The following is a 6,513-nucleotide window of genomic DNA, read 5'->3' on the forward strand; positions in this document are numbered from 1 at the left end:
TGTGTGTGTGTGTAGCCCTGGATATTTTGGAACTGTTGACAAGTTGGTCTCAAACTCAGATGCACTTGCCTATTCTGAGTGCTGGAATTAAAGATGTGCCAAGCACTTTTATTTTTTTTATTTTAAGTAACCAGTTGAGTCTAGTTAGTGCTGCTCATCTGTCCAGGGTACAGTCCATCCTGGTGGCAGAAGCTTGAGGTGGCTGGTCACATTGTGTCCATAGCCAGGAACAGATGAGTACTGCTGCTTGGCTCATGTTCTCCTTTGTATTCAGCCCAAACTCAAGGCAGGGAAATGCTGCACCCACAGTTAGTGTGGTTCTTCCATATCAACCCAGTCTAGAAACTTGCTGGTAGAACTTCCAGAGGTCTGTTTCCATGGTGATTATAAATCATATAAAGTTTACAATCAAGATTAGCTTTTTTTTTTTTTTTTTGAGGCAGGGTCATAGATGACAACTTTTAATTTTAGCCTGCCGCACCATAGGTAACTGATTTCCTGCCTGTCTCGGAGTTCCCAGGTTGTTTGCCTTTTTTTATCCCCATTCCCTATTTGTTTATTTGGGACAAGGTTTTTCTGTATTGCCCTGGCTGTCCTGCTCACTCTGTAGATCAGGCAGGCTTCAGATTCACAGAGATCTGCTCACCTCTGCCTTCCCAGTGATGGGATTAAAGGCGAGTGCCACCATTGCTTGGTGGTTGTTTACCTTTTAAGGGGATGGGAACTAATTACCACTCAAGCAAATTTTTCCTAGCCAGTTTCTCCCAAGCTGCTGGCCACGCTTTTTTAGTGTCTGCTTCAGGGCAGCTCAGTAGAGAGAGGTTCAAAAGCATCTTCAGCTGGGTATGTGCTTCCTGTGGTCCACCAGAGGGCACCCTTGGTAAATGTAACTACAGCAGGTATAAGACTAAGCTGAAATTTGTTTCAGACCTTTGCTTTATGAAAATAAGGATAAAATTAGATTTGGTTGAACCACTTTTAATGAAAGTTCTTTAAGCTGTACAGGATGCATCAAACATTGCTTTCATATTCTATCAGATATTTGCTGGGCTCTACATTCTGTAGTTTGAACCCTTAAAGGTTTTCTAAACAAAAGTAGTTCATCAGGCTGGGCAGTGGTGGCACTTGCCTTTAATCCCAGCACTCAGGAGGCAGAGGCAGGTGGATCTCTGTGAGTTCTAAGCCAGCCTGGTCTACAAGAGCTAGTTCCAGGACAGCTTCCAAAGATACAGAGAAACCCTGTCTCAATTCCCACCCCTCCAAAAAAAAAAAAAAAAAAAAAAAAATAGTGCATGAGCATCTCCTCCTCTCCAGCCATAGGCTATCAGAAACTCATCCACAAGGATGGTAAACACAAGCTTCATACTTGCTAGGAGAAGAAGCACCCTGCTACAGAAGTAGCTGCTGGTGCTCTGGTGAAGAGTGGAGGCTGATGTCAGAATCAGTGGTGGGAACAACAAACAAGGTTTTCCAGTGAAGCAAGGCATCTTGACCCAGAGCAGACTGCACCTCCTGTAGAGTAAGGAGCATTCCTGTTATACACCAAGGGGAACTGGGGAGCGGAAGAGCATGTCTGTTTGTGGATAGCAACCTGAGTGTTTTAGACTTGGTTAGTGTAAGAAAAAAAGGACTGACTGTCTTGGCTACTGGAACCCAAGAGCTAGCAGAATCTGAAAGCTTTTTAATTTCTCAAAAGATGATGTCCACTGTTGTCAGAAAGCTCTTGAAGAAGGAAAGCCCAGGACCAAAGAACCCCAGACTCAGCAACTTGTTCCTCCACTAGTCTGCAAGGCAAGTGGAGATGTTGATATATTGCTCCGAAGAAATAAATAGCACACTAAAGAAAACGAGGAAGCTGCAGAATGTGCTAAGCTTCTAGCCAAGAGAATGAAGAAAGCCAATGAAAAACACTAGGAACAGATTGTCAGGAGATGGAGGCTATCTTGCTGGGAGCTTCTGAGTCTAGTTAAAATAAACTAGGCAGTGGTGGCACACGCCTTTGATCCGAGCACTCAGTGGGCAAAGGCCAGCCTGGTCTACAAAGTGAATTTCAGGAGGGCCAAACAAACAAAAAAGGATTATTCTGTGAGTGAAAAAATTTCACTCACTAGAATTTATAAATTCCACTTCAGTATTTCAAGTGACATGCCATTCCCTCCCCCCACCCCCCTTTTAAATTCAGTGTCTCTATTCCTGGAGTTTTATGTAGATCAGGCAGGCCTTGGGCTCACAGAGATCTGCCTATTGAGTTCTGAGGTTAAAGGTGTGTGCCTCTTGAAATGCCATTTTCAAAAATTAAGTACCACTTCTCAACCTGGCAGATTTCTAAAATGCTTAGCTGGACATACATAACTGCAGCATTGCCTAGAGTCAGCAGTGACGTCTGAACACCGCTTGACATTAATTAGCTCAACAGTTGATACTGAATGCTTCGGTAGAAAAGGCATGCTTTTGAGTAACAACATTTTAATCACAGCTAAGAATGCTTTTCCATTTGTGTAGTGGGAACTGTATTTTATTCATACCTTGATGGGTGAAAAGATTAGGGTAATGCATTTTATATAAAAGCACAGACTGTAAGTGCTGTGAGGAGTAGGTCCCTTTAGAAATGGATCCAGGTGCCCAGGAGGTGGTGGCACATGCCTTTAATCCCAGCATTCTTTTGGAAGGCAGAGGCAGGTGAATCTCGGTGAGGTTGTGGTAGCCTGATCTACAGAGTGAGTTTCAGGATAGCTAGGGCAATACAGAAAAACCATGTCTCAAAAAATCAAAAAAAAAAAAAAAAAAAAGGAATAAATAGGTCCAGGAACAGTGAAGACTGGGGGTGAGTGGGGGCAGAGGATGGACTTTCACAAGTGTGGGGTGATTTCACAGGCTTTTGAGATCTGATAACCTGGACAATTTTCGCCTCACTTCGAATTTTACAAGAATGCATGTCTCATTGTGGAGTATCATGGTAAGGATTCATACTAGTGCAAGTATGCACGAATGCACGATCACGCCTGGCATACTCTGAACAAACACAGTTTCTTCAACTTCTTCCTATCCCAAAGGATCGTTGATGCTTCCTTTCTCAATACTTCTTCCTAGATTCCCATATTTATGCCTTTTCCAAATAATGAGGATGTAACGAACTGGTCATCTTTGTATCTAGGAGCGAGCCTAAGTTTCTCTAATGAGGCTCAAAGAAGTAATCCAATTCCGGTCCTGGAAAACTCCAATCCATAGTTTTCCCCTGGCTCTGAATCTCCTGCGGTCTTGCTACTCGAGCAGGGAAGACGTTGGCTGACCGGAGTCCACCGGCTCCCAGGAGGCGGGACCAGCTCTGTAGCTATAGGAGCTGGAGGCTGGGACCTCAGCGAGCAGCCCATAGGCGCTAGGACCACAAGTCCCAACATGCTCTGCGGCAGCACCAAGCACAATTAGTTGGCTTCGCTCGTCCTCACTGGCCAATTGGGTGGCGCTGAGGGGACAGACTCCAGTATTAGGAAGACCAGTGATAATGCTGAGGAGGCGGGCGCTTCCTCGTAGCTCACCTTGAGCTCAGAAAACCTACCTTTAAACGGTCGTGCGGAGCAGGCCTGTCGCGGGCAGTGAGGCGAGAGCCAGAAAGTTCTGTGGCTTGTAGGAGAGCCGCGACGGCGGCCCATCAGACCTTGCGCAGGGTGTTCTGGCGTCGCTGGGGGCGGGGTCGGGGGCGGGGCCTGGCCTCGTTGTGGAGCAGCTCGTAATCCATCATGGCGGCCTCGGGGGTCTGTGTCTATGCTTGAGAAGTGCTGGAGCTGGAGCCAGTTACAGGGTCCTGCTGCTAAGGAGCCCTTCAGCGGCACACAGCCCTTTGGCTGGAGAAGCCGGGTTCCTCGGCAGAGCCAGGGATGTGACTGCTTGGCGGCGGTGGCGGCAGAGTCCGGGGTCGGGGGAGGGGTGTCTCGGGTAGACCCCCTGGCTCGGGTCAGCTGAGGCGCCGGGCCTCCTCCCGTGGCCGTCTCCCGGTTCGGGACCGCGGGAGTCCTTCGTCCCTCACAGCTCTGCTCTGGCTCTGGGACACCCAGGGTGGTCTCAGTTTCAGCCTACCTGGGACACCCAGTTTCCTGAGGCGTGGAGGAGCGTCGCCCCCGAGTAAGCCGCCCGCTCCCCACCTGGGGAAGTCTCTCTTTCACACCGAGGCCGCCCTTCGCTCGATTCCCACCCCAAGTTTGACCTCGGAGCCCCTCATTCAAATCGTCTCCCTGCTGTCAAGAGAGCTCCACGGTCCTCCCAGATTGCTTCCGCCGGCCTCAGATGTCCTGACTTCTTCCAATGTCACCTACAGCCCCATTGGTCTCAGTGCAGCCCAAAACTTTAATGCAAAGGAAAAGTCTGGATTGGTTTCACAGGCCTTTTAAAAAGAGGACTTAAAAGTTGCTGGCCATGCATTCCTTCTCGGCAGTGTGGAGAGCAAGCTGTGGTTGAGATCTGTGTGACCCGTTTCATTTCCCGGAGAGCAGGATAGGGAAGAGAGAGCGGCAGGAAATTTGTTAGAGAGGAGTTTTGGTGACTTCCACAGGAAAAGTTGCAGAGAAACGTCAAAGACGTTCAACGTTTCCAGCACGCTGGGGAGTTGAAATGACTTTTAATACTGTTGACCCTTTTCAGACTTCCTCTGTAAATATTTCTATCTAAAATTCTCCTCTTGCAAAGAAACGTTCCTCAGCTTTTGGGTAGCGTTGTGATGACATGACTTCAAATTAATTAATTTGGAAAAGAATTCCAGACTCCTGTTTACATGTGTGAACCTCAAATCCAGTTTCCCTTTCTCATGGAAGTTGTCTTTCTGTGACTGACCCCAGTTACTGCTGTGGAGTCAGTGGTGTGAGGTTCTGGGTACATACTGTTTTCCTGCTATTCCCCACGGACCATTCTGGAAGATCTTGAACCCTCTTCTGGAAAGGGGTGCTTATCATTGCTTTATGGGGCAGCAGCCTGGAAAAGTTCTTGGGGACCAAAGAAGGCCTAGTTTGCCCGCCCTTCATTTTATCAAGGGGGCAGGGAAGAGGGACTCATCGCGGCATGGGGGTCCACACTGCAACGTGTTCGTGGAACATGGTGAGTACTTTCCAGGTTTCTGGTCATTGTTTTTCTTTAAGCATCAAAGAACTTTATGAAACAATACTTGTGTCAGTTCTTGCTAGATCTGCTTAGCGTTTTTGCTGCTGTAGTTATTAGTTTTTCTTTTTCTGGTGGAGCATAAGAAAATTATGACTATTCAGTCTGCTTGAGTTGCTGTTTCTAGCCAGAGTTCACTTCAGGTTCATTGTAGATGTGGATCAAGCCCTTTTACTGTTTGGGGGGGGGGTCTGCATTCCGTGGGGGAGGGGACGGAACTTAGGTGGTTTTGAAGCATCCATAGTTCTTCCCATCTGCTCTCACTAGAGGTTGGAACTGTACTGTTACGCATGCTTTCTTTTTCTTTTTTTTGGGGGGGAGGTGGTTTTTCTTGTTTTGTTGTTTTCGAGATGGCGTTTTCCAGTGTAACAGCTCAAGCCATCCTGGGAACTCACTTTATAGACCAGGCTGACCTCGATCTCAGGGAGATCTGCCTGCCTCTGCCTCTGAGTGTTTGGGCTAAAGGTATGAGCCACCACTGCCTGGTAAGCATGGATTTTTTTTTTTTTTTCTATCTTTCTATGGAGCACTTGTATCATATCCTCAAAGTGGTTTGTGTACTGAAAGGTTTGAATAGAACCTAATTGATACTATCTTTGACCTTCTCAATTATAAGCAGGACTTGAAAAGTCTCACTTTGGAGCAAGATAGGAAAGTTGAGTACTGTTGTGTTACTTTAAGAAATAGCCCTGTCCTCATTGATGGAGCTTTCTTCACCCTCATCTCTCCCTGTTTAGTTGGCTTTGACATGTTAAATGAACCTAAAACTGACAGTACATGTGTTGTTCGCTAACAGTTAAGGCCAGGTTAGACTAAAGAGTTGCAGAGGTCAGCCAGGAGCTAGTTAATTAGGTTGTACTGTGGCTGTGTTATTTTTCAAACTGTATACTTAATATTGAAATACCAATTGAACCATCATGTCATATAAGCAAATGTAGCCTATGCAAGGGTCTAGAAATTCAGTCATAAATACTTCTTAACAATAGGTGACTGCTATAAACAATGGCTGCTTTTGGATGAACTTACATTTGGTAATTGAAATTTTCTTTTTTTTTAAGGTTTAGTTTATGTCTATGAATATTTTGCATGGGTGTGTGCCACTACCTGGCATATTTAAAAAAATGTATTTGTATATGTGTTGTCTGCATGTATGATTGTGTACTGCATGTATGCAGGGCCTGTGGAGGCCAGAAGAAGGAATTGGAAACCCTGGAACTGGAGTTACAGGTGGTTGTGAGCCACCATGTGAGTTTCTGGGAATCAAACCATAGTCCTCTGGAAGAATAGCTAATGCTCTTAATCACTAAGCCATTCATTTCTCTAGCTCCTTTTTTTTTTTCCTTTTAATTATTTTTAATGATGTACATG

Source organism: Phodopus roborovskii, unplaced genomic scaffold, assembly GCF_943737965.1.
Source record: "Phodopus roborovskii unplaced genomic scaffold, PHOROB, whole genome shotgun sequence".
NCBI lineage: Eukaryota > Metazoa > Chordata > Mammalia > Rodentia > Cricetidae > Phodopus > Phodopus roborovskii.